General features: G+C 40.5%; 1 protein-coding gene and 1 long non-coding RNA gene across 4 annotated transcripts in view; one reads left to right on the top strand and one right to left on the bottom strand.

Annotated features, from left to right (window-relative positions):
- Nucleotides 1-8343: 8343 nt before the first annotated feature.
- On the bottom strand, nt 8344-13695 carry LOC103903759. The gene is made up of 2 exons (XR_657864.2): nt 13314-13695; nt 8344-11187 (listed from the first exon to the last, which is right to left on the bottom strand). It is a non-coding gene; the product is annotated as an uncharacterized LOC103903759 (long non-coding RNA).
- Nucleotides 11635-27781, top strand: part of LVRN (laeverin) — a 60300-nt gene continuing 44153 nt past the window's right edge. Inside the window, exons 1-3 of one of the 3 annotated variants that reach the window (XM_009285025.1) lie at nt 11635-11680; nt 11771-11839; nt 16070-16253. The gene's annotated coding sequence lies outside the window, so the exon portion shown is untranslated. Of the gene's footprint in view, nt 11840-16069; nt 16254-27781 lie in introns of all 3 variants that reach the window. The other 2 variants (XM_009285023.1, XM_009285024.1) reach the window with 2 other exon arrangements.

Genomic DNA, 27781 nt, shown 5'->3' with positions numbered 1-27781 from the left:
CTGTTTTTCTGTTGTCAGAAAGTCCCTGTATCACAGGTGGTTTCTTGTCTCAATATTCCACAAGATAAGTATTTTCCACATTTGTTTGTATTCTGGGGATGCAGGGTGAAGTGCCCTCAGAAAGCAAGCCTGAGGCTTGGGTGTAGTGGCTGTTCAGATGGCTTGTCTCCAAACTGTGACTGTCTCATGAATTATGCCTTTCAAATTCAGAGATTTTTTTACTGTGAAATTTAGTAATGGGGAGAAGATTAAGTCCGATTAGCCTGTGAGAGCAACTGCTAGTTCTGGCAAGTAATTTTTTTGTCTTTGAGAAGAAAAATTCTTTTCTGGGGTACAGACTCCCTCTTCTCAAGTATTGAGAGGAAAGGTGTTGGAAGCATTTTCCTTTCAGAAGCCAAAGACTTTCTCTGAAGGCCCATGTGGAGCAGACAGGTGATTTTCTTCCTTCTTGCAAGATGGATGCTTCTAAACAAATGGAGAAAGGACAGAAAGGATAAAAGTTCCACAGAGGGAACGGGCAGTCCCAGCTGCCTCCATACACTTGAAACAGAGCAGCTAGTTTTCCCCCTGGGGCAGAGGCAATGAGTACTGCTGAAAAAATCTTTTGACTCTTTGTCACTAAAGGAGAAGTATCTCACGTTAGAATGCCGTCTGCAGTATTGACGGCACAGACAGTCCAGGTACTGTGTCAATGCACTCCCTCTCCTCCCCGAATAGTGAAGTACTGTTTTGAATATATTTTGGGAAGAGGGAATATTTTGCCACATTACAAGTGTGCACAGAATTCCTCCTTCTAAACAGATGTTGCTGCTCTGATTTATTCTGCTTGACAGGAATGGGTGGAGGAAAGTGTCACTTCTTGCAAGGGAGAAACAGGTTCAAGCCAGAAACTTGAACTGGCGCTGCCTTCCTGTGAGCACATTTGACCTTTTCTTTCTAGTAGTGCATTCCAATAAATGCTAAAATTAGTCCTGAGTTTTACTTAGGCCTATGCTGACAGCCGAATGGGAACTTGCTAATGTTCTAAGGGTTACTTCATAAAGCTTCTTTATACTGAATTATAGCATATGTGGGGCATAAAATACTGAAGAACTGGAATTTAAAATGTCACAAATAAAATCATTGTCTGTTTATAACTGTTAAAGAAAAAAGGAGCCTAAGTCTTGCACAAATATATTTCTCAACTTCTGCACTGAGCATTCATAATTCTACTAGGAGCAAGGAAAGCAGCCAAGTATTGCCAAAACTGACTAAAGGTGAACAGTTAATTTCACGAAAAAAATAGTCTTGTTACTTACTTTTATGATTATCATAACAAATTGTAAATGTCTCTTCCTCCCTTCATTTAAGGAAATGATCTGTCCTTGTAATTTTTGGTATTCAGGGTTTACCCCAAAATGCTCAATGAGCTCAAGTAATGTTATTAACTCCATTCCATGGGTGGAAACGCAAAGGTGGTTGCACTGCTGTGTCAGCTTAGCAGCCAGATTTCTTGTCTGCAGAAGTTTTGGCCTTATGGTACATTAGGAGTGCTGTGACAATGTGGTCTGACGAGGGAGGAACCAGAGGCTGAGACATGCCCTCTTAGTGCAGACTGAGTGTGCCAGTGGCTGGAGTGCTAGAGGCATTTGTGTTCATCCGTCATCCATCCCACGAGGCAGAGTGACAGGCACGCTTGTGCCATATTCCACTGCTTTCCTGCTCAGTTTGGCTTTTCTGAAACTCAGCAGCACACAACAGGCTCCAAGCGTCCCTTTCTGGGCTGGCTCTGCTGTCCGGCCAGCCAACAGGACTGCACCAGGAGTGGGGCAAACCCCCCTCTGGATTCTCTCTGAACAGAACTATAAACATGTCACCAGAGCTGGAGCTAAAAGCAGGCCCATAATGGTGGCTGTGAGCTGCTTAGATGGATGAGTGTATGGTCTCCCTGTTTTGGCTTTCACAGTCCAATCCACCGACCCTCTTCTGGTATGATTTTCAGCACTCAGTTGCTGCAGGGCACAAGTTGAATTTCACAGCTTCAGATGTTTGCAGGGTACGTGCATGACCTGTGTGTATGGCAGGATACCTGCATGATCAGTACTCTGTATGCATCTAAGAAACTTTTGCCGTTGTGTAGCCATGGTAAGTGGCACCCACATCTTTTCCACCAAAGGCCCATCCCAACAAATTTGACCAAGCAGTCTGCAAAAGTGCATAGAGAGAAGTAAAACTGGAATGGACTCTGCATTCAAAATAGTCTTTACAATAATTTCTTGTGCTGATGTGTGTCAGGACAGCAAAGATCTTTCATGATTCAAACAGCCATCATGTTCCCAAGTGAGGTGCTGTTTTACTTGACGTCAGAAATTGTTTGGGTCTCCCTAGGGCAGAACTCATGGTTCTGTTCCTGCCGGAGACACCCTGGCATCTCGTGTGTCATAGACTAGCCTGCCTGCGTCTGTACAAAGTCTGCTTCACCAGGGAGGGCAGACTGGCTGTCATTCTTTGTGTCTTTTCAGGACAGTTATCACAGATACCTCCAGCAAAGTCCAGCGGGGTGCATCCTGGCTGCCATCCCTCTGCAAGGTGTTGTGCACTCATTCAAGATGTGATTGCCCTGGCAATATATACAATATGTTGCTATATAGAAATACATTAATACAGGCATCTGCGTCCTGGCTCAGGTTTCCCCCGCCCACCTAAAAACAAGGACAGATAAACATTGGTTAGGGACAAGACCTTATGTAGACCTGCATGCTGGAGTTGTGGTGCAGGCAAAGGAGGGAGAAAGTTAATATGAGAGCCTCTTGCCAGAGGGTCACATGAGTTTGTAGTATAGGGACTGGTTGTCTGAGGAAGCCTCATGAGGTGTTTCAGTTCTCCCAGGTGGTATGAGGCTACACAAAAGGCCTGAATTGCAGCTCTCCAGCCAGAGGTGCTATCGCTGAGATGATCTTCAGGAAAAAAACAAGAGCAGGTAGGAACAGCCAGAGCATTTTACAATTTAGAATCTCCCAGGAAATCTGTAGCAAGGTAAGAAATAGTTAGCACTCATCCTTTTCCTCCTGGCATCAGTGCAACAGATTCCAAAAGCTTAAAAGTATCACCCCATTAAATGAGCCCCCTTGGCCCTGGAAATTTCAGTTCTTAGAAATATGTTGTAGTCCGTTTAAGTAGTTTAATGCCACTGTAATATCTTTTTAGTTTAAGTTAGATTGCAGTTTACTAAAATACTCACATCCAAGCGTTGTGGGTTAGCACAACACAAATTACAGCTGTCCTGGCTGTGTCCCCTCCCAGCTTCTTGTGCACCCCCAGTCTGCTCACCAACGGGGCAGCGTAAGAAAATGCCTTGATGCTACGTAAGCACTGCTCAGCAATAACTGAAATATGGGTGTGCTGTCTACGCTGTTTTGGTCACAAATCAAAAAAATAGCACCATATGAGCTACTTTGAAGAAAATTAACTCTATCCCAACCAAACCCAAGCAAACAGTAAGACAGGTAGTAGGATGAGGAAAGAGAAGGTAGTAGGGTAGTAACTCAATAGAGCTTTGCATCATGCGTGAAGTTGTTACTTTAAATTCTTTCTTTCTTTCCTATGTATGATGAAGGGCTTCCTGCTAAATCTCACTTAGGTTTCCCAGGAGAGAAATATTCAGGAGAGGGCTTGGGTGGAAAGAAATTGGTAGTTTGCAGAGCAGCTTAAAAAGAATGCTGCCCAAAAGAAAAGCCAGAAGGAAAACAAAGGATAAGGAAGATTATAAAAGAAGAAGGAGCTAAACAGGTTATTTTATAATCTAGGGATAGAAGTGTGACAGAGTTGTGAAATTATTTATTAGGTTAATTGATATGTATAGGAAAATGGACAAGCCTTTGCAAAACCAGATCTTTTTCAGATCAAGACAAAGGCAGCAAGCTTTAAACTGCTTCTAAAATTCTAAAAATTCTAAAATTTTTTCTGACAGTTGCTGGTTAGTCTAATTTTACTTTTCTGACAAGCATTTATCTAAAGCTGGCATGAGTGATGAGGAAGTAGTAACAGAGAAAGACACAAGAAGGAAGCAAATGGATTTGAATATGAGAAAAGAGAAAACTGGCTCATTTTTAGTAAGTGCTACGTAGTATTAAAAGTGTTTGCAAACATATGAAATTACTTATACCATGTTTGTGCGCTTTCTGACACAAAGCAGGTAATAGGGCTGCTGGTGGGGTGAATATTCAAGGTGCATAGTGGTAACAGATGAGTTCCCTAGCCTCCCCTTTCCCCCAGCCCCCTCCTAGCAGTACTACCTATTAAGTAAATGACAGGCAAAAAGGAGAGGAGGGTTGGATTCCTTCAGTGTGTATGTTGATTTCAGTGCTAAGAGTCTGAGATTCCCGAGGGATAGTTCCTTTTAAGAAAAGTTCTGTCCACCAAAAGGATGAACAGTATTCCAAAGTCACTAAGTTTACTTGGTAGCCACTTTTTAAAGTTTTTAGATATTATTTAGATTTCTAAGAACTGAAATATAAAAGCATATAAGCAATGCAAAGTCTCTGGATCAAAAACAAGAGTGAAAATAACAGGTTGTTTCGTACTTCAGAGGTGTATTTAGCAATTCAGCTGTTACGTGTTCCTCTCTGAGTTTGACAGTAACGGCGTATAACGTCCACTCACTGATGTATGCTGTGGCAGTCATACCTATTCTTAGGAGGACACACTTGTAGAATTTCAAATGCCTCTCCTTGTCGTTCCCACTGGCCTTCCTCATCATTTTTTAGCAATGAAATTCCAAATAGCAGTTCAAATATGTTGGGAAGGTCACACCGTTGGAAAGGGCTAGATCGCTAATGGAGATGAGAAGGGTCATAAGCGAGTTTTCAAAGTGAAGGCACACACTTCCTCCCAGGCTGATCCTGTGGATTGTATCTCCGTTAGCTGGAGATGGCACCATTAGCACGGAGCCTGGATTCATTAGAAGAGCTAAGGAAACTGCAGCTTCCGATGAGCCCTGCAATGCACAGCATGTGTGTGTGTGTCTGCTTCTTGTGGTTCAGTCATGCAATTGCCCTTCCTTCCCCTTTCTTTCCAGTTCAGATGGGGACTGCACGCAGCCCCGTGACGCTGAGAGCCCTGCAAGGGCTGAGGATGTGCTACGGTGGCTTCAGGCTTGCAGACCCACCCCACGGTGGATGGCAAAAGCAGAGCTGTGTCTGGACAGCAGTGGGGAGGCTGAATGCGGGCTGTTTCAAGTTAGGGAGAACAGTAAACGAAAGAGAGACAGTCCATCGCCAGTAGACATGCTGCCAGTGGCTTTCCACTTATTTAGTCTTTTTATTACATTTAAACATTGTGCCGAAGGTTTGGGAGTTTTGGCGACTAATGACCAAAGACCTGTTTAGCACACAGAATTTCAGCACAGGGCCAGTGCAAATATATTATAATATGAGTTTACGTTGTCCCCAAGCTAATTATTACACCATATGTTTCCTTTGCCTTAACAAAATTGTTCTCTTTTCTCTTCCCTAGAGTTTCTGTGTTTCAGTATAAAAAAAATCTATCCCCTCCTTCAGAGTTTTTGTAGAGATCTTATTCTTCTTTGTAAAGATTTAGCGGCTGAGAGTTTTGGGGAGGCAGTTCAAGTGGAGCATTGGTTTATAGGTGGTCTGATGGACAGCTAGGGTTCACAGCTTCCTATTTAGGCAGATCCTCTAATCCGCTGGGTCACAGCACACACGGGGAGCTGCAGACCCCCTGTTTAGCTGGAGAGACAACTGTAACTCCAGTTTTTCTGCATGAGGGGCCATTTAGCTTCCTTGCTTGGAATCAGGCAAGAGTCTGTTTTTGACAAAATCCATTAATTTAATGGATTCATAGGAAAGAAATAGAAAACTTTGGGATGGGAGTAGAAACTGAAAAAGGGAGTTTTTTGGCAAGGAGAAAATGGGATTTGAGGACAGTTTGGGAAAAAGTTTGAGAGAGAGGTGGTGGAGAAAGTCATGGGAAGGAGGACAGGCACACAGAAAGCATATGAAGAAATTTCTGAAGAAAAAACAGAAAGATGACTCACAAATGTAGGATGGGAGAGTAAGAATCAAGATGCTACTGGGAGACTCTGCTGCACAGGGTGAAGTTTGCTGGAGGACTGCCAGATGAGAAAATCAGGAAGGGCTGTGATTTTGCTGCAGAGCCATTTGACTGGATAAACAATATGGATCCTATCAAGCCACTGGGGAGGATTATGGGGGAAATTTTCTCTTCAGACCGCTCTGTAATGTCTTCGCCAGGTGGACGTGGACACAGGAAAATGGTTTCATTTTCCACCATAAATGAAATCTTAATACCAAACCCACATTTATGCTATTTTGTGAACACAGTATTTGCTCCAGGATAAAATCAATTTTATTCATGCTAGAGAACTTGCATGAGTTATGCTAGCGTATTTGCCAAAGTATACAGGTCCAAATGAGACCTATAAAACTTCTTTGTTTTGGAGTGAATACATAAAAGTTGTTTATTAGTGCATTGTTTTAGTATAAACTTACAGTTATTGCCTTAAATGGTATTGCATGTGCCTTTCTGGTTATGGAATTGTTTGGGTGGAGGGACTAGCAGAGAGAGGAATGTGAATCAAGGAAGGGATCTAGGGGTTATTGCTGATGCTTATGGAGGAAAATGGGATCAGAAATTCGTTAACTTGTGAAATTTCTAAGCTAGTGTGCAGGAGTGGGCTCAGGAGGGAGATTAGATAGATGAATAGATAGATAGATGGATAGATAGATAGATAGATAGATAGAAAGAAAGAAGTCCAATAATTTATTTTCCTGCTACTTCTCTGAACTCTTTTTCTAACCATGAAAAGGTACTTCGTCCAAGCTGAATAAACCATAGTCTTACTTACATGGCAGTTTTGCCAAGATGACTGTGCAGCATACGCATGATCTACCGTTACGTGGTGATTGAGGAATAATCACAACTGTCATAATTAAACTTAATTTATCACGGTCTCTATGCAGTGTAAAACAACAGCCCCCCCCCCAACAGATACCCACACAAAACTTCCAATTTAGGTAACCTCTGTTCTCTTCCCTCTGTTTTCTTAATGAACAGAATCTTACAAAAGTTAAACAATCAGGAAGTTAGAGATGTAGCTGTCTAAAGTGCACTTCTAATCTGAAAAATCATATGCCCCTAATGAAGAAGTAATAGCCTGCAAAATGTTGATCCATAAGAGGTTGTGAAGACCATCATACTTGAATCCCTGTTTTGAAGTTTGGGTTTTGTTTAAATATGTTCTCTTTTCTGTCCCTTTTATTATGAGGATAGCCTTGAAAAGTAGATTTTTAAATGTTTTTGAGCTTGAGGTGGTCTGAGTAGGTGTGACTGGGATGTTTTCAGATCTATTTATGTAGTAGTACACTTCTTAAGCTCCACCACACACAGCACTCGTACCACTTGGCACAATCAGCAAAAAGGCCGTGTTACTTCCTTGTGTAGCGCTTATGTAGTGACAGTATAAATGTCCCGGTATAAAGGAGATTAAGGGTTGTGACCTAAACTGTCCCGGCCGTGATGATGGACTAATGCAGCTTAGTGACTGGCTGTGCTTGGGGAAAGGAAGAGGGACAAGCACACTGTTTTTTGAAGAGATTGACGGACTTCAGGCACAAAAAAAGTATTCTATTAATTTGCACTCTACTGTGACTCACTGGTATAATTACAAACACACTGTGTTTATTTGTATCCCTAAAATGAATGAGCTTAACTTACTCCTCCTTTAGGAATATTGAGATCCATCTTTTGTTTCAGTGGGTCACAGAGGCTAGCATTTTCATGCTTAACATCATTGTTTATTTAGAAATGTCATAATTCCCTACCACATAGCAATTCCTAAATGCAACCAGTCATAAATCAATACAGAGCGGCTTGTTCATCTTGGGAGAGAGGCATCAATTCAGCAGGTTAGGAATTTTGCAAAATAAGGGGTTTGGAAAATGGTGACTAGTTGCAACCACAGCTGTTAATGAGTGAATAAAAGTTAGTAAGAATTTTTGCTGAGGTTGTTCACTGCATGCAATTTTTGCTTAAAACCAAAGGAGCTCCCAAAGCAGCACCTGTGCATGGACTGCTGGTGCTCTGCAGTCAAATGGTAGTTCCGGTAACAAAACGTTATTCCCTATTCTGAGCTTCTCATTCTCTCTTTCTTTGCAGGAAATCTTGAAGGATCTTGGTTTTCTCCCTGAATGGAACAAGAACAATTTTCAAAGTTTGAAAAGTTTCCAGACACTCCTCCTAACCACTTCTGAACTGTAATTGTCTTAAGATACCATCGTTTTTAATTTTACCAGTAAAACTTACAAAATACCCGCCAAGTCGTATTCAATAAAGATGATGTACCATGTTTATTTTTATCATACATTTTCCTAGTGAAACACAAGCATGGGAATTAAGGTAAAATACTGCATCATGAAGACCAGGATCATGGGGAGGTTAGCGGGGTTTAGCAAGACAGAACGTTTCAAATGTAGCCAATCTGAATGACCAGTCTGACTTAGACTCATGTAAGAAAGTCATGTATGATAAACAGATTTTCACTATCAGGTCCTAGCGATATGAAGGTTTACATCAGCATTCAGTGCAGGTTTTTTTCCTGCTTTGTATGTTACCATTTAGAAAATAAAAGTGAATTTTTTCAAGTTTTCACTTTTCAGAATTGTTTCCAGTTTTTGTGATTGAGACTCATTATGTTGGATGCCAGTACATTCCCTATTTTATAAATATGTGATTTTGAAATGCAATACATCACAGTGCTTGCTTTAGTGTAATATGACTAGTTCACCATAAAAACAGTTTGTTCCCCCAAGATCCAAACAAAATATGTTCTGTATTTACTTCATGGGTTCAACCACAAGAAATTTGACCTTCACTTAATTTGCGTGTTTTTTCTTTGTTTGAAAACATACAATATCCAACACATTCATCTATCTTGTATTAAAACCACTATAAAAGAGTATTGTTTCAGTATGTAACATCTCAAACTAATACAAGTGGAACATTTTTATTTTCTGTATAATGCAATAGCAAAAATCTAATATTTTAAAAAGATAGAGAAGATTCTTAATTTCAGGTGGCAGTTAATGTTATACAGGGAGAAAGGTGCCTGTGTTTATGGTTACCATTAATTTTTTATGTAAAACATTATATCTTTATATCATTCTTCATATCCCTCCAACTTAATTTGGATTATGAAGATTGTAGGGAGAGGTTACAAGCCAGACTTTTATTGATTTTGCCAGTTTATACCATCTGCAGATTTTTCTTCCTTAGTCTTTGGTACCAGGAAATGGTGGGATCAGGAAATCCAGAGCACTGACCGTAGAGAATGTAGGCTTCAAAAAAATCATGCTGGTTCCAACAAAATACAGAGCTGAACTTCCCAGCAGTGCCAACCATTCGGGACTCCATGCAGAATCAATGGGAGCCATCAGCCTGATAGCTGCACATTGGGAAGGAAACCAATAAATCTGCAATTTATGTTTCTGGGACTGAGCAGCACTGATCAAACCAGCTTCCTTGGCATCCTTGCACCTCAGTGCATAGGACTGTGACAGGAACAATGGGAACCGAAAGCTAGGTCTCCCTGTGAAGCTACAGTAACTTCATTTAACTATTTATTTAATTGGACTAAGGGGTTATGCAAGTTTCATAAAGGGTCTTGAAAGTGGGGGGGAGCTGAACCCCGTGATCAAATTTGCCAGTGTTGCCCCATGCATTTTTGTACTCTTTTGTATTCTTTTGGGACCTCTGTAATTCTGGAAGCCTCTTAGATGTTACAGTTTGCACAAAGTCCTCTAAAGAGTGAAAAGATTAGCAAAGACTGGAAAAGAACGATCTAAACAAATCTGTCTGTCTCTCCAGGGTAACCTCAATGACAAGCTCAGCATCATTTTGAAACCACAGGCCATATCAAACCACAAATCATAACATTCCTAAGTGGTTCAAAATATGGCTGTGTATGCAAAGACAAGAAGGTCCATAAGGCCATGTTTAGAAGGCGTTTGAACACCTAACTGCTATTGCCATAAGCCTAGGTTCATAAAGCAGCTTTGAGCCTCTGCTTTTGGTGTTCTTTTTTTCTAGGTAGCAGTTTCTGTTTCCAAACAGTAAAGTCCTCAGAGAAGCAGTCTAAACTAAATTTCTCTCTTACACAGAAAAAATCCCTGCCTGTAATCTGCCTAGCTGTAGATGAATGCACTAACAAGAGGCTCTGCCTTAATATAAGGAATTGCAGGTCTCCATCTACCTACTTATGTGAATTGGCTTCCAGAGTTCAGAGAAACCAAAATGTCCAACAAGGTTTAAAACAACAAAAAAGGGTTGGAGTGCCTTCCTGCTGCCTGGATTTCACAGCCCAGCTTCTTCTCCAGTGCATTTGGAGAGCTAGGCTTCTGAGAGTTTATCCACCAAAGCAGGGTAATGCATAGGAAGATAATCACTAGAGGTGCTGAGGAAAGAAACGAGGGTTAAGTGTTAAAAAAAGCCCAACAATTGGTGTCTGGGTGGAGTGTCTTCCTGAGCATACCATGTGGTCAAGTATACCCTTGTTAACCACTTAAGGACAAGATGCCAACATCCGTGACACCAAAACAGGTGATTCTGGAAGGTGCTGCATACCCTGAAGCTCCCACTGATCTGGTGCTTTTCAGGGTTCACTAAGCACCGGAGCATCCTGACTTGGGATTTGGTCCATTGCCAAGCTGATCGGCAGTTGTGAAGGCAAACAAAACATAGGTTGGTTGGAGTGTCAAATGAGTACATTGGATTTTGAGAATGGTAAAGGTGTACTAATATTTCTAGTCTCAAATTAATCTGAATAAATCTAAAAATTTATTCCAGCTGCAAGGGGAATGCAGACAGCTGCATGATATTCTCAGATTTCTTGTTAAATAGAGGTAAATGAATGACTGCAAAAGGCAGAAACTATCTGTCTGGGGTTTTTTAAGGGTGGGGATGCAGTTACATGTTGCAACAGGGACATTTTTCCAGTTGAAGCCTTCTTTATTTGGAATTTGTAAGTGTATTTGTCTCCTCCTTTTCACACAGCTGGACATGTGTGTTGTCTCCTGGAACTGGAATGATCACCCATTCTTATCCGGACAGCTTTAGCAGAGCATTACTTTTGAGTGGCAGTATCCCATGACACCTTCACCTAATGCATAAAAACTAGAAAAAGAGAACTTCTATTAGAATGCAGTTCCTAAATATTTGCCCAGTTCAGAAGATGCTATTAGAATAGTTATATTCCATATGCTTGCTGAAACATGATAAGCAAACCAGAAGGGAGGACAAGTTATTCCACGAGCAGCAGAACTAATGAAACCTGATTTCCTCCAAATCTGTATGCTCTGTCACCCAACACCTCTCCCTGCAATAAGCCAGTTTCCCTTCCAGTATCCCATCAGATCTGCATCTCAGTAACTTGAGATCTTCCTGTGCTGGCAGTGTTTCCAGTTCAGCACTTGCCTCTATGTTCTTGTCTTTTTTTTCCCCCCTGTGTTTCTGAGGTGGGGGGAGAAACACAAGCTAGAGTTAGAAATGAGCTAATGAGCTAGGCAGTGCCATGTGCCAAGGGGTTGGCCAATCCACGTGGGATGAATGGCCCGCCACCCCTTGCCAAAGGGAACGGGCCATAGCGGTTCCCCCAGCTTTATCCTCAGTAAGAATACCAGACTTCGTTTTCTCTCTCTGTAGATATGTAACATCTGGGTAATTAAATATCTTTGAGACGTCTAGTTTTGCTACACAGGCTGAAATGGATTAACAGGTTCAAAAGTGAGAAGAAGGAGAGACTGAAAAAGCTTTCTTCCTTGGACAGGTATGCTGATAATACTAGTAAGAATATCTGCCATTGAGCATTGATAGGCATAGCATAAGCTAATTGAGACATTCGGATGGCATGTAATGATCGTAGTATAGAAACCCAGATAAATAAAAAAATGAGTAACCTACTAGAGTTGGGTAATTCAATGGGTATGAAGTTTAGCATAAAAGCCAACAGGCTGCCCTCTTGTGCCATTGAGATGGAGGGTTCATTTGTAAATTTGTAAATGGACTCAGTGTCTGCTCTTAGTTCCTTAGTCTTAATCACATGATGCATAAAGAACAAAATTCAAGCTCTACAGACCCTTTTCTTGAAGTTTTTGCCCTCTTTAATAGAGTAACCAAAACTATCTCTGACTTCCCAGATGAGTTATTATTTAGGACTGGATAAATGTATTTAGGGTTTTGAAAGTTTTATTTGTTTTCCATCACCCAGCCATGCCAACTGTATTCTAATAAATAAACATTGATATATGCAGTAATTTAAAAAAAAATCTAATAGATTGTGTTTATGGGAGTTGTGATGTTATAACCACATTGCATATGTTATTATCATGAGATCTTCATGTACAGAGGAAAAAGAGGAGAGTGCTTTAACCCTTAACCTGAATACTAATCCTGATTCTTGTATGAATTTATTTCCTCCCATTCTCTGTAATTTTTGCTGTCACTATGGATCTTCATATAAGAAAATAGTTTATTTGAAGTCCTTTCTACCATTTCTTGCTAGGATTTAAAATTTGACTCCTATGTTTTATATAATCCACATCACTGTAAGTGATGTAACTTGATTACTCTCAAGAGATCTTCTCATGTTAATCACATTGGGAGAGCTTTCTTCATGTGGCTAGGGCAATTATATTCAAGTCTCAAGAAACAAGACTGTAGGCTTAAAAAAGTGGCTATTTTAACTGGATCCAAAAGTATAAGCTATTCAGTACAAGTAAATACCATGTAATGGAAACATAAAAATAACTAACTTGAAAAATTCAAAATTATATATGCATTTCTTACAGCTCACAAAATAACTTTTAATAATTGCTGTTACAGCAGTTACAGATAAAATGTATTTGTGATTCAGTCACTTGTTTATGACAAAGTTACTTTGCCATCAAAGGAGTTCAAAATTATGAAGAAATATCTATTCAATCAAAATTATGAAGAAATATCTATCTATCTATCTATCTATCTATCTATCTATCTATCTATTGTAGACAGAATTGAGTATCTATTTCAACTAAGATAGTAAATTCATTCTCTGAATAAGACTAGAGCAAAATCTACTACTGTGTGCAGGTGAAAAATTCTGATTGCTTTTTCTAATGCTCAAACCCCCTATTTTCTGCCCTTCTCTTTCCTTTTGTACCAAATATTTTCTGTTTGGCAAATGGATGGTCCATCCATGTCCATTGTGCCATTTTAGTAGCCTCTAGTAGTTGTTTCCTCTACTCATTGTTACCTTGACTTACCTGCCTGGAGAGGGGCAGCCGCTTGCTCTGTCTGCGTCGTAAGATGCTCTTCAGAACCGGATAGATTTTACCATAACACATGACATTTTTCCTTTATAAGGTCTCCTCCTAGGTTTTGACATTTGTGCATGACAGATTGCCAGATTGCTCATCAGTCTCCTGCCTCTCTTCTCCAGTCTTGGGAGGATTCAGCTTTAGCAATCCATTAAAAAGTGCAAGGGTAAGGCAGATAAGCCAGAAGAAAAAGTGGAAATGAAAAGGGGCTCCTGACAGGAGATGCAGAGACAGGTGCAGTATAGAAAGTGTGAAAGAGTAATTCAAGGCAACGACCTTGTGCTGCTCCTCAGGTTTTTTATAGGACCTGGAGCACGCCGATATGCCCTCAAACAGTATCTCTGCTTTTCCATGACCCCAGAGCACAGAAAAGAGTTGCTGGCCAGTGAAATACAGTGTGCCCTATAACTGTATAGCTTAGCTATGTTTTGAGGGGCTTGGCTTTATTGGTTACTGAAAAACAATAACAGAACGTAAATCTCGGACTAAGCATTCTCCCCAAGACTCTATTCCCGTGATTTCCTGTCTGCAAAACCTCCTGCTGCCTCCAACCACAGTCTTACTCTCACCTATCAAACCCAGATGAATTACCTGTAAGATCACTGAGCCCAAAGGGACCTCTTGTCTTTCCTGGCATTACAACTGAATGAATCTGATTATTACATCAGCCATTTTACCAGAGCAATTTTTAGGTGTTTTTCTGAATCTTCACATCTGCCCTGTGGCGTCCATTTTAAGCAACACCGAGTTAATATGTAGAGAGCCAAATGGTGGGCCTTCTTCTGATGCTCTTATGGCAGTATATGCTGTATAATCTTTCTAAGAAGTTTGGGAGTGCAGCTGGTTTATTTAAATATATCGAAGACTAGGGTAAATCTCTCTCTGTTAAACAGCCTAAGATGATAAATGCTAAAGTGGTAAAACGCTAAAGTGAATAGGCCTTGGACCAAGTGTCTCCACTGACTGCTGTGTTTTTTCTTACCATGTGCTGGCAAAGCGTCTGTGGCTGTTTCACTATATCCTGTCTCTTGATCAAAAGCAAAAGTTTGCTATGGCCTATACATTGTGCAGAAGTCCTCCCAGCCATTCCATAAATCCTTTACATTTTTTCACAGGCAGATGGTTTACATTTTCCATTCTCTGTTATATCTGCATTGGGATAAAGTCTTTTATCTTACAGTGACTTCAATTGAAAAATAAACACCCATCCATTACACCATGTTTCTTCAGTTGAGAAAGAGTCTGCAAAATGCTCTTTAAGCTTATTACCTTTGCCTTAGAAATCTTAGGACTATATAAACCTCTGACATGAAGTATTCATTGTAGGCTTTATAACAGCATACAATAAGTTAAGAGTCAATGATAATTTATGTGGGATTCCTACAGTGCTTCCCAGCCAAAGACCTCAAAGGTGGAGGATAGTATTTTTTCTTTACTTTTCTGGGCTCAGAAGAAATAGCAATATTGATGCGGCTGAGAAAAAGGTGATTTGGTTCCTTTCCCATCTGCTCCTCTGGGAATGCTTCCTTTGTTTTAACGTTGTTATAACTGACAAGTGTATTTTTCAGCCAATGCTGCCTAGAAGAAGTGGGTGTTACCCCTATGCAAGTCATTCATTTGTTAAATCAACAGAGTCTGAACACAAAGTTTAGGAGGCAAAGTCATATCACTTGCACTAATTTGGCTTTATCCTAATATCCTTGATAAGAATCCAGTTTTGTTATGCTAACCCGGGGTTCGCTCTGGCTTGTCAGCCCTCAGATGTCTCGATTTTAAGTGGGAAGAGTACCATGCCATATGGTCACTCAGAGAGTGATGCTGTACAGGCATTGACAATATTTACATGGACTTCAGAGAAGCAAATAATTCGTTAAATATGAGTGGAAAGGGCACAATCAACACTTCATCATTGCTTCCCTTCTTCCTCTCTCTGTATTTCCTCTTTAAGGGGATGGGGGGGTTTCATATTCTTTCCCATTGCTCTCACAGACTGTAACATCGGCTCAGCACGGGAGGGGGTGAACAGCTGCACGGGGGCAGGAATAAATAGTCAAGACTGAAGGAGGGTGGGAAACTTTACAACCGGTGTTGTCACTAGAGATGTGTAAGACGAAATTGCACCCTCCTTGATACTGCAGAGCTGAAGATTTGCTAACGTACCAAAAGTCACGCGGTGACATTCTTGCCTGTATATATCACATCCCCAGAAAGCACAGAGCTGGCTGCAGCAATAAATCCAACTGGTGAAAAATTCCAGCGTTTCTACATATTTTTCATTTCACTCTAGTTGAAGTGTTTTAGCTGAACTTTAAATGTTTCATTTCAAATTTAGAGCTTTGTAGCTATGTTTTTATTCCTTATTTTTATAGTATATATTTTTAAGTTAACATTTTATTATATATCTGTTCATAATTACTTTTGTTATTAGAATTACGGTAGGTATTTTGGTAATAAGCATATTAAATTTTATTCAGTAAATTAATTACGGAGGTTAGGAAATTATATTCGGGTATTTCATTGTTCACTGTTTCATAACTGATATTAAAAAAGGTAATAGGAGGAAAATGACTGCATAAAATTAAAATGTGAACAATTTAAAACACATTTCAAAATGAAAATAATTTTGAAATTATACTGTCCAATACTTTTGAAATGTTTTACTTCATATTAACTCAAAGTGTCATTTTAATATTTTACACCAGAATGAATGTTTCCTGTTTGCTGCTGAGGATACACACATATTCTACCACTGCTATGTAGCAAGATTTGCCTCAGCAGGTGTGCTAACTAGCAGCCGTACCTAGGAACTTCTGTCTACAGTTGCAAGAGTAAAGCTAAGGTTTCAACCTTGAGCATGCCATCTCAGTTTTGAGAGGCTCTTGAAGAGTAAGCAAAGAAACAATAGAATAAAAATAAATAAATAAAAAATAGACGAAAATGCTGCAATACCAGCATGCCAGATGCAAGCCCCTAGAATTATTCTGCTACTTACAGCCTGTATCGCTGAGCTTTTTGTACTTACCTATTTTGCTGGAACCTAGCAAGCTCTCCACTTGCACAGCTTTTCTTTTGTTTCACCAGATGGTCCCAGTGGATTGCATGGTCAAGATCTGATTTCTGAGGCTATTGGAGGGGGTGGTCCTTTCTGCATGATAGGATGCTTAGTTAGCTCTATTTGTGCATTTTCTGATGCTGCAGTCATTTTGTTGTGGTAATCAATTACACACAAAAGAGAAAAAGGTAAGGTACTTTTGGAAGCAACCACAATCTAGGTTAACTAGAAAGGAGTGTGTTTGCATGAAGTTTTTAGCATAAAAGATGTGACATTAAACCTTTACTAATTTCTCTTTTGTTTTTGAGGCAACAATCTTTCTACACATATTAAAAACATGTAATGTAAATAAGTGAGCAGATGTTCAGAATTTCCCCTCTCTTTTTTTTTTTACCCCTCCTGTTGGAAATCTATTGTTCCAGTTCTCTGATTGTTTGGACCATTCCTGGAATTCTTGGTTTTAACTTAAAAATTCCAGACACGCTGTCTTGCTGCTTGTCTGCCTCTTTCTTTTGCAATTGCAAACAAAAGCACTTTGCTGACAGAGAATCTTTAAATGCCTGTAACCAGCTGTGTATGTTCACATTCAATGTTTTTCTTTTAAATAATCAAGTGTGTGCAAAAGATGTGGTGTTTTGTAAAGGTATCCTGAGATCTATTTCAGGATCAGCCATCAGAAAAGTAAAAATGGATATATACTTACAGCATTGCAATGCTAAACTTTTTAAAAGATGTTCTCAGAAATCTATGTTGTCTCATTTGGCAATTTCTGTGACATTCCTTGATTAGAGATGCATGGACACCTTCCTTTTACCCGTAAAATTCATACTTTGCAGTGCCTTCATCCGATACTTCTTTCCAATTCCAAATTTGCCACTCAGTTCCCACCACAGTACCTCTTTCCCCTTCTGCTAATTCCAGGAAAGTTTCTTTGTTTAGCACAACAGTCATGGCAACGGCAAGTGGTGTGGCAAACCACTGTATCAACCACACCAGGTACCCTCAGATTTCTGCATGTGAGGCGTTTGCGTGTGATTAGATAACATTTCTGTGGCAGGTTTGATGGTAGATGAGGCAATAGGCTCGTTTTGGTTCCTGAGTCCTGCTGGTTGCTTCGGACTGCTGGTGAGTATCATTATTTCACAACTGCTAGATAGATACTTGGATGATAAAGATTTTGAGTTGCTTTTCAGTACTGGATATACAAGCAACACTTTAATGAGAGTTCAGGCAAGGAAAACTGGTGGCTGTGCAAGTGGAAGATGTCTCCCAGATGAATTTTTAGCTTGGCCCTATCTTCCCTATGCTGTGGTACTAACTGGTCCATTGAGCTGTGAGGTGCTGGGGTAGTGGGGAACTATCTGATACAACCCTCTCTGATGGTAGTAAGGGACACAGCATGGCAACAGAGATGGCAATAACAATAAACACAGTTATTGGGCAACAGTCAGCTCGGTTGCAGTTTCAGAAGGACAGTCATAATGTTAAGATGAAGTCACCGTTCCCCATAGTGGATTCCTTAGTTCTTGCCTATTATGATCACACCACTTTGTTTAGGGATGACACAATGAATTTGGGGAGAGTACTGAGATAATTCTTGGGATGCACCCCAAGTTTCATTATTTCTGCTACATACAACCCACAACAAGGAACCATTAAGATATTTGAAGCAATCCCAGATTGTCATTTTATGATACAATAAAATATGTTTATGCAACTGAAGTGTCTATTACGTGAGTGAAGGAGAAGAATGATTAAGTTGTATAACAAAAGTGGCATGCTGGCAGGGATTTGGCTCACTTGCTTTTTTTTATAATACAATTGTGTTAACTAAACTTTGAAAATATTCCCAGTTTGAGAAATAAAAACCATCAAAGTGAATATATGCAGTTGTTCTACTCAGAGATAGAGTCCTGCATAGCTGCATTTGGTCCAACAAGTTTGTTTGGGATATTTCCCCTAATATTCTTTTGACAAATTACTCATTGCCTGAGAAGATTCTCTAGCAATAGGATTGATCCTGTAATGCACAGAACGTGAACAGAGGGAAGTAAAGAAATTGAGAATGGAGTAAAACACTGTAACTTGGTGTGCATTACCATGCAAACAGAACTATTTAAGCGAAACTTAATTACCAAGAGGAAAGAAAGTGACATATATCAGGACCTGTATCTCCTGAAGTGGTAATGGAAGGGGTAAGATGAAGGCAGATCTTTCTTTGGAAGGTGTATTGTCCACTGGGCTCTACGTTGCTTTTTCCATTTGACAACATCTTTCTGGCCCAGAGAAGCAGTGGTTAAATACTGTACACCCATATAATGCCATATTAATTGCACTGCTGTCTATCCTTGTTTCCTGACTAGTCTGCAGCCACTCTGTATCTTATGACAGCATTGGCCAGGGATTACAATCCAGAGACTTGCGGAAAGAACTCAGTTGATGTGAGGTCTGTGTTTTGCCCTTTGTGCTTCCCAAATCCAAATGGAGACAAGATGTTAGGGTTCAACATTTGAGATTTCCACGTCTTTTGAAATGAGATTGGAAAGATTATTGTAAAGGGTTGGGTTCTAATGTACTCTTGTTTGTATCCAACTTTAAGGAAGAAAATACTCACAGCCCTAACAACAAAAACATGAAAAGGCAAATAAGGATGAAGGAGAATAGAGCCAGATTTGGTAGAAGGGTCAAAGCCTGCACTTGGGGTTATTAATGTTTTGCAAAGTCAGCCATCCTGGGAGTTGAAGAAACATCTGTAATGGCTAGTCCACATTGTACGATGCCAGTAAACAAACCCAGAGAAAAGAAACCGGAGTTTTTCAGATCATGGCTCATGGATCATGTTATTGTGATTCTTCAGCTCCACCTATGAGTTTTGTGAATCCCAAAGATCTCCTCACACAAACACGGAGCAAATGGTGCCTGTGAAGAGTTCATAATGAGCTCTCTGCCTAAACAAGTTCTCAGGGTCTAACCCCTGGGTTAGCAACACGCTAAAGTGAGCAGAGAGAAAAGAGTGGTGGACAAAAGGGATGAATAAAACACAAAGTGATTAGTTTTGACCAGTGCTTTTTCATCCTTTACATAATCCATACTGTTCTTGCATATCAGTATAGATCAGAAATTAATGTGATGGAGTAAATGGGATACATATGTCTAAATGAATATAAGACAAGAAAGGTAATACTCTTTCTTCAACGTAGGTGAGAGATGTTGCCTGTGCAATGTTTGGGGAAAATGTTTGCTGAATATGCTTTTATGTAATCCATGCAAAATAGGGGTGCCCCAACTACATGTTGTGGGTCATCTTTACTTTGAAATATGTTATCTCCGGTTTGATCAAGATGCAGAGAAAGCTATGGGAGTATCAGCAAAATATGAGTGATGTTATTCTACTCAATGGTCTCCAAAAATTTGCTGCAGTAGAAGGCCAGTGCTGGTGTCACTTTATGCCAGCCCTGGAATGACTTTCTTGTCTTCCATGATTCATGCCAAAATCATTCTGTGTTTTTATACTTTCACTTTCCTTGTTACTCATTCCTCTGCATTTTGAAATGTCTTGATTTATAGAAAAACACCCTATCAAGGCACAGGGTAGCTATAAACTCAAGATGTTGCTGAGATATGAAGCCACATACTCTCTATGCTGAGATTCATCTTTGTGTATCAACCACAGCAGGAAAAAAGCCTTTGCTGTGAAGTGTCTGTTTATAACCTATGAGATGCCATCAGCTGGAGTGTGGAACAGTAGCCATCTGAAAGGGAAAGAGAACACTTTGTTGTATTACAGAAATAAACATTTCAGAGCTCACATTTTATTGGCACAGGCACTATTTTGAGTACATGGTGAGGGAAGAAGTCATGCAACGAGGGACTGAGGGAATATTAAATGAGTAGATGGATTGAGGGGGTGCTTGAAAGGGGTAATCAAAACCAGGAGAGTTTGATACTTCAGAAAAGGAAACACTACAAAGCATAGACTGTTCATCCTGGACATCATTTGGAGCATCCATAAAATGGGTGTGGGGTTGGTAATAAAAACTGAGCTTGCTTGAAAAGCTTCCAATAGCTTCCCATGAGGTCCCCAGAAAAAAAGTTATTTTAAAATTCCTTTTTGTAAGTGAGCCCATGATAATCCTGGTATAGTTATGTTGGACATCTGCTTGGGCTTTGAGGTTTATCTTTTCCTCAGGGTCAGCTTCAGGGGCTAGGACATGGATCTTGTGGAATCCAGGTTTTAAGTTTTGGTTAAAATTGCAGTTGTGATCGTAGGGTTACTTCATTCCCATCAGGAGTGACCCCAGGGAAGAAAATAAGACCCATTCATAATGTTAGGGGCAGGAACTGAAAATGTGTGCGTACGTCCAATTGTTGTTCATTATTGTTCTTATGCAAGAGCCCTTTCTTTTGTCAGAGCACTGAAGCCTCCCCTGGAAAGGCCTCCATCCATTTTCTTCATTTTGCCATGTACTTCTCTACATCTAGGCATTACAGTGATGCTGTTGAGACAGGATGTGATCCCCTCCTTTCCCCAAACCATAAGGAAATATATGTTCTGTGCAGTGATCCCTCCAGAACCAGGTGTGACTGATGTAAGGCCAAGAGTAGTGTATGATGCTAGCAATAAATCATTGAAAAAGAGGGAGGTCTAGTGGCGTACTGGTATTTAAAGATGGACGTGACACTGAGTCAGTATGATACCAGAGCAGTAAAGGAAGTATAGTGAACTAAAGAGGTCCATCAAGATATGACTGAAACCAATTTGGGACAGCTGTGGGAAAAGTGCCTTAAGGACTAAAGTTCATAAAAAATACACTAAACATTTTTGTCTCCAAGTGACTGAGTGGATTATACAATTTCCCAGAAGTCACTTGCTGACAGTTTAAGAAATAATACTGGTACGTGATGTAGACAAGCCGTAAGAGAAGGACAGGTGGCTTGTACGGTTTGTTCAACAGCTTCTCTTTCTCCATGCCAAGTCCAAGAATGCAATTTTCTAAAACCTGTCTGACTGGCTTACTGCATGAGGTCCAGTCATCACAGCAGATCATCCCAAAGGCTTGCCAGGCGGTGGGGTGGGAAGAATCCTGGGGCCACCCTTCTTCCGAGTGGCTAGCACTACAAAACGGTGCTCTTTCCCAATGTCAGCATCAAGCTCCTCATAGCCTGAAGCTTTGAATGCTTTCCCAGAATGTACTTGCTTTTTCCTTGGTATTTGTTTTGGTTTATCTGCCTGCTAGGCTTCCCTCTCTTCTTGCCTCGCAGCTATATTTGCTAATTTCAGAGTGAAGAGTATGGCTAGCAGCCCATTTCTGTACTTTACTGACATTATTCTTGCTGTTTTCAGAACAAACTAATAACATATGTTGCATGCACCCAAACTTTCTCAGGTTGAACTTGCCTTAGTCTTTGGTCACTTCTCTTTCTTTTTTTTTTTTGGTGGGGGGACTCTGCTTCTGTCACCCCTGTAGCAGACATGAAGAATTTGGGATCCTCCTTTTTGTGACATGTCTCTCTGTCCCTCATAGAGATTTGATAATTTGATGCTGTAGATTGATTATAAATGGCACAGGTTCCCCATCTTGACTTTCTAGTAAAACTGTAGCATTCCTGCAGCTAGACTCTAATCAATCAGAAACTATCCCCTGAATAAATTAGTGATACAGCCTGCTGCCTTCTAAGCCCTGTGGCTTCCCACCATTTCTCCTCACCTTGCCATCAGCTGGGAGTTATCTTCTGACTGATCTTCACATCACCACCTCCATCTTCCTCAGAAGTGCATCCTAACTGTGTTCTCCTAACGCCTTTCCAGTATCATCTCAGAAACCACCACAGCACACTTAGGAGTTGGATCAGCCTGCAGTCCCAGCTCTACAAAAAAGAAAGATCAGAAATATTTCTGCAACTCTATTATTGTCACTGAGCTATCCTCAGAGGCATCTGCTATATCATTAGTCCTGCAAGAAGATCTGGCTTTTGTAACTATAGTTTTTAAAACACAGACAAAGGCACAGAAGTGGTTTTTTTATTAACAGAAGGAGCCATTCAGAGGCTAATCCACATCCTTTATTCTGTTATGATCTTTTCCGCACCAAAGACAGGGTCTAGTAGCCAGCAGCATTATTGTTTTACACACATTAATTTTAGGTGAAAACTTTATTCCTATTCTATTGTGAGTAGGGACGTCCCATTTCCGTATCCTATTCTATATCACATTCTCTGTAGGAAACCCATTTGTGCAACAGCACAGGGTACATCCCTTCTCCAGGTCTATCCACACAAAAGATTTATGAATTATATTTTGTAATTCATGCATTTTGAAACACTTCCATAACTTCTGTCACATACAGGCTTCAGCAGAGATCTTCCTCTTTTTCGTCTGAATGGATCAGAGCGTTTAGGGATCAGACGAGATCAGATTTAGGGTTTGCAAGAGCAAACCTGGCAAGTAGGAACGGAGAACTGCAATGGGATTGCAGGCTGCACCAAGACAAAAATGCTAAACAGGCACAGTGCTCTGAGATGCAAGAACAACATACTAAAGGGTTAAACTGGAGACCTGTTTTACTCCATTTAAAAATCAGGCTCAAGCCCTAGTATGTTTCCACCAAAGGTCTGCCAGAAAGAGGCCCTGGAAAACAGGCTCTCTGGAGTCTGTAGGGATACACACAGCTCTGGCCAATTTGATCACAAGTTGACACGTAGCCACATTCTGCAATGAACCACAGGTTTGTTGGACCGATAAAGATTCGGGGAGTGTTTTGTGAACTTCTTCAAGAAGTGTATCTTGCAAAATATAAGACCCAGATTCTGGGGATAAAGGCTACCTGTAAGCTTTAAAGCTGTTTAAGTCTTGGGTGTTTAGTTCTCTGACAGCATGTGAATGCACACCAGTAATTTTCAGGTGTTCTGTAGTCTGACTGGTTTAATGAAGATTTTAATAGGAAAAAAACCTGCAAGGAAGCAATTGTCCTCATTTCTCAGTAATTTTGGAAAATTTGGCACATCACAAAATGTAGCAAACATCTTGGTTTACAAGCTAAGAGGACAGACTTAAAAACAATCTTTCAGTACCTAAAGTATATATATTTCTTTTTGATGATGATGATGATGATGATGATGATGAAGAGGAGGAGGAGGAGGAGCAGGAGCCAGTGGTGCTTGCTGTAGATGTGCAATAATAATGCTCTGTTGTAGAGCTAACTCTCAGCACAGAAAAAGCAGGCAGTTTCCTAGGACAGTGGGGCAAGAAAGGTTACGCTGAGATAGACAGATAGAGTGGCCCAAAAGGAGTGGATCTGTAGAGCAAACCAGCTGGTACAGAGGACCCAGTCCTCAAGCGTATGCATGTCCAGGGAGTTAACTTTGGATTAGCTGTGGTGTCCTGGACCTCTTTCTTCTGGTGTCCTGGACTGAATGCCCATCAGTGGTTGGAGTGCATGAGGTGCACCAGGAGACCAGTTTCAAAAGTCGTGACAAAGACTGAACGTTGCCCACCGTTCTGGACAGCCAGGCTGGCTGGCAGCTGCCTAGTGCAGATAAAGAGGTTATTTCCAGCAGAAACAGCCATTGCTCTCTCTTCTGTTATCCTCCTTGTAGTAACAGGAGAGCAAGCCAGATGCTCTAAGGTTCTGCTTATTTCCCTTTCAGCTCCCTGTGCAGCTCTAGGGCTGAAGTAAGCTTCGTGAAGCATTTCCTGTACTTGGCTGTTGCAATTTCAGGCTTGCATACCATCCAAGAGCCCTACTTGCAACAAAAGCAGATGAAATGAGAGGAGACACGTGTCCTTGGTCCAACTCCGTTGGTCCAACTCCATGGGTGAGAAATAGTTTACAGTATCTCAATACATCAGTTCTTCAAACTTTAACTTGCTATTCCTCCTAGAGAGCTGATAAATCTCAGTATGACTAGCACTCAGGGGACAAATACCACATTCCTGGTTCATTTCAGTAAAGCTGCCAGAAAAACACCAGGCATCTGAAAGCTTGTAAAACACTTAATAAAAAGGGCCAACAACTTTGAAAACGTCACCATTCATCATATTAAGCAATATCAATCTACTGACATTTAATGCCATTAAAAAAAAATCCACTTGCAAGTTACATCTGGTCAAAGGTTTGCTCACTTTCATATAGTCTCAGCAGGCACAAGCCTGAAAATGTTGGCGTATTTGGAGAAAAGCTGATACCTATTCAAGTTGTTTTTAAGTGCAGTAACAATCAGAAAACATTAAACTTCACAAAATAGAAAGTTAAATGCCATTTGGAACAAAGTTTCACATACTGCAAATGATTCATGCATTCACTGATCCTTTTCTTATTAAATCCTTAAAAATTTTTTTTCAAAACTTCATTCCAATTAAGAGTGCATTGTTACAGGTTTTTTTCTTACTAAGCAAACTGGTGAAAACTTGATACGCTTCTTTCCCACATATCCTCAGTTGCAAGGCTTGGTTTATCAGTCCTATTGATTGCCTGCCACAGCTTAGAAGCCAACTGATAGAGTTACCAACTACACAAAAAAGTTACTGATAAAACTGCAGCCTCCTTAATTCCAGCTATGGTGTAATTTTCATCTCCTGCTCATATTCTGGATAGTGGTTTTCATGTCTGCCGCGGTTACTTCTTGGTTACTTTCCATACTGTTCTGTGGATCTCCTCCTGTTCCCTGACCCTCCCCTCCGAGGAGGTGGCTCTCCCAGGTACCATACCTTCAAACAGGGCTGCAGGCCTCTCTCGCTCCTTTGAGCATCCGGAGCTGTCTGGAGGGAGTCTTCTCCAGCTCTGAGCACAACTCTGCTCACTGGACACGTTGATCATTTTGTTTACACCTAGTTTTATGGTTCATCACTAACCCCATTTTACCCATAGCATTTAGGGATTACTCTGTTGTCCTCCACAAGCAGAAGTACCTAAAGAAATCGTTTGAGTTTGCCCCAGTTGCTGTCTTTTCTCCACTGCTGAGAACTGTTGCTGCTACCCACCGTTTGCTGTGTAGATCCAAACCATCGCATTGGCACATAGCTCCACCGAGGCAGTCAGTGAGGCCCTGGTAAAAAGTTCACAGCTGGTCCATCAAACGAGAACAGAACTTACAAACAAATTTTTGCATGGTTTGGTAGTCTGCAAGACAGAGGATTATCAGTGGCCTGTTGGTCCGAAACACTGAGGAACATCCTTTAATTAAAGCACGAGTGAAAAATTACTTCAATTACAGTATCAGACATCATTACCAATAATGGCAACATTTTAAGCATGCTTCCTTACATACAATTTTTTAATTAGATGCATGACTCTCTATGGTGAAAGCACTTTCCTTGCTCACATAGTGATCAGCACGCAATGACACCTCACTCCAAACCATTAATCTGAGTTTTCAATATCATGTTTTTTGATGATACTCCAATGTTTGGTCAACTTTGACGCTTTTAAATTGGAAGTCCTCTCCACATTGCCTTTCTGTACTGGCCTGTACTGGCCAGTTAAGACAATCTTGTCAATACAAATACAGATCTATGCTCAGTTGCTACTGTGCCAGCTTGTAAATGTTATATCCACTGACAGATCTATACAGGGAATGTACAAAATCTCTTTAGGATAGAAACATTGAAACAGAGGTTTTGGTGGTGGTTTTATTTTTTTATTATTAGGGAAAGGAAACCTCATTCTTTCAAGTCTAATTCCAATTACTTGGTAACTAGTATCTCCTGTGTTTTCTTTGATATTGAAGATAAATACTCCATGAAGAATGACATAAAGTATTCATCCTGAGCCTGCAGAAAAGCTGAGGACTTCTTTGACATGTCCAGTAAGAAGTTATGGTCCTCAACTGCTCATGCTTGGCTTATGTGTATTCCACTTATTTGCAGCTATGCTAACTATGTGTGTCCACCTATAGCTCACACTCCTTACTTCAGGTGGCTGGGAAACCTGAAATATCCACTAAATCAGACCTTCAGAGCAATAGTAGAAGTCTACAACTTCAGCATCTCCTATGGAATAGCTCCTGCCACAGATACTTCCAGGCATTACAACATTTTCATCTCTGATATATTATTGGCTCTGTTAAAGAAGGAGAACAAATGATGCAGAGACAATTACAGTGCATAAAATGAGCTGACCAAGTTAAAAAAAAAAAATAGGGATTTCATGGACGTAGGTGGTGCATGTGGAGCCCTCATGCCTAGAAGGAGCATTGGTCTGACTTTGTAAATACAGAAAAAATCAGGCACCTCCCCAAAACCTGAAGAGGAATCAAGATCTGCAGCTCTGTTAAAAACAAAGTTTCAGGAGTGTTGATCACTCCCAGCTCACACTGCTGGAATTGCCGTACATACCAGCACTCAGAAATTCTCAAATTAGGTTGAACAAACTACTAATAATGTGATTTAGGGAATGATCTTTCAGCCTAACAATTATTTCACATTGCTTAAACACGCAATTATCCTTTTTCTTAGCATTCAGTAGATATGATTTATGATGATATCACAGTATTTTTTATGAAAACAATACTATTAACCTGAAAATCTTGATGAACTTTAAGGATGGCTCATTGTAATGTTTTGCTAATTGAAATTTCATGTCAAATTTCCCGGCCAGCTACCACATGAAGTGTTGTTTACCTTACTGCACCTTAATGGATAGTAGATCCCATGCTGTTATATATGACCTTTTTCTGTTGTTTAAAATTCAGTGGACACTGACGGGACTTTGAACAGCTAGGGAGCATGGCATAGACCCCTTCGTCTGGAACAAGATAGTAAAGGTTGTCAGATGCTCTGGTGTCATTCAGAGCAACAGAGCAGTCTGACTTCTTTTATAACAGGTGATTTGTTTCTACCTTCAGATGTGTACTAGAGGCTTCTGCTGACTTAAATACAAGCCTCCCGTTTCCATCCAAGGACAGGATTTGGGCTGAGCTATGGCCTGAACAAAAGACTCTGCCTGACATGCTGTGGCCAGAGTGCCTGTCCTGGCCCAGGACTTCCTGTGGCTTCGGCTTCAGAAACATGTCGTTCAGACATCTTAACTCCGCAAATAAGTTCAGCAGGATGGTAAACTGTAATATTTGCAACAGAAGCTACTCATGCGGGTTTTTTTCTGCATGCAAAGTATTTTCCCATTTCAAACACGTGAGTGTGTGTGTTCCCACCAGGTTGGTAAAAGCCTTGTCATGGTTTAACCCCAGCTGGCAACTGAGCACCACACAGCTGCTCGCTCACTCCCCCCCCGGTGGGATGGGGGAGCAAATCAGAAGGGCAAGAGTGAGAAAACTTGTGGGTTGAGATAAAGACAGTTTAATTGGTAAAGCAAAAGCCGTGCACGCAAGCAAAGCAAAACAAGGAATTCATTCACTGCTTCCCATC

The sequence above is a fragment of the Aptenodytes forsteri genome, unplaced genomic scaffold (assembly GCF_000699145.1).
Source record: "Aptenodytes forsteri isolate BGI_AS27 unplaced genomic scaffold, ASM69914v1 Scaffold167, whole genome shotgun sequence".
NCBI lineage: Eukaryota > Metazoa > Chordata > Aves > Sphenisciformes > Spheniscidae > Aptenodytes > Aptenodytes forsteri.
This window is presented reverse-complemented; position numbering and strand designations above follow the sequence as displayed.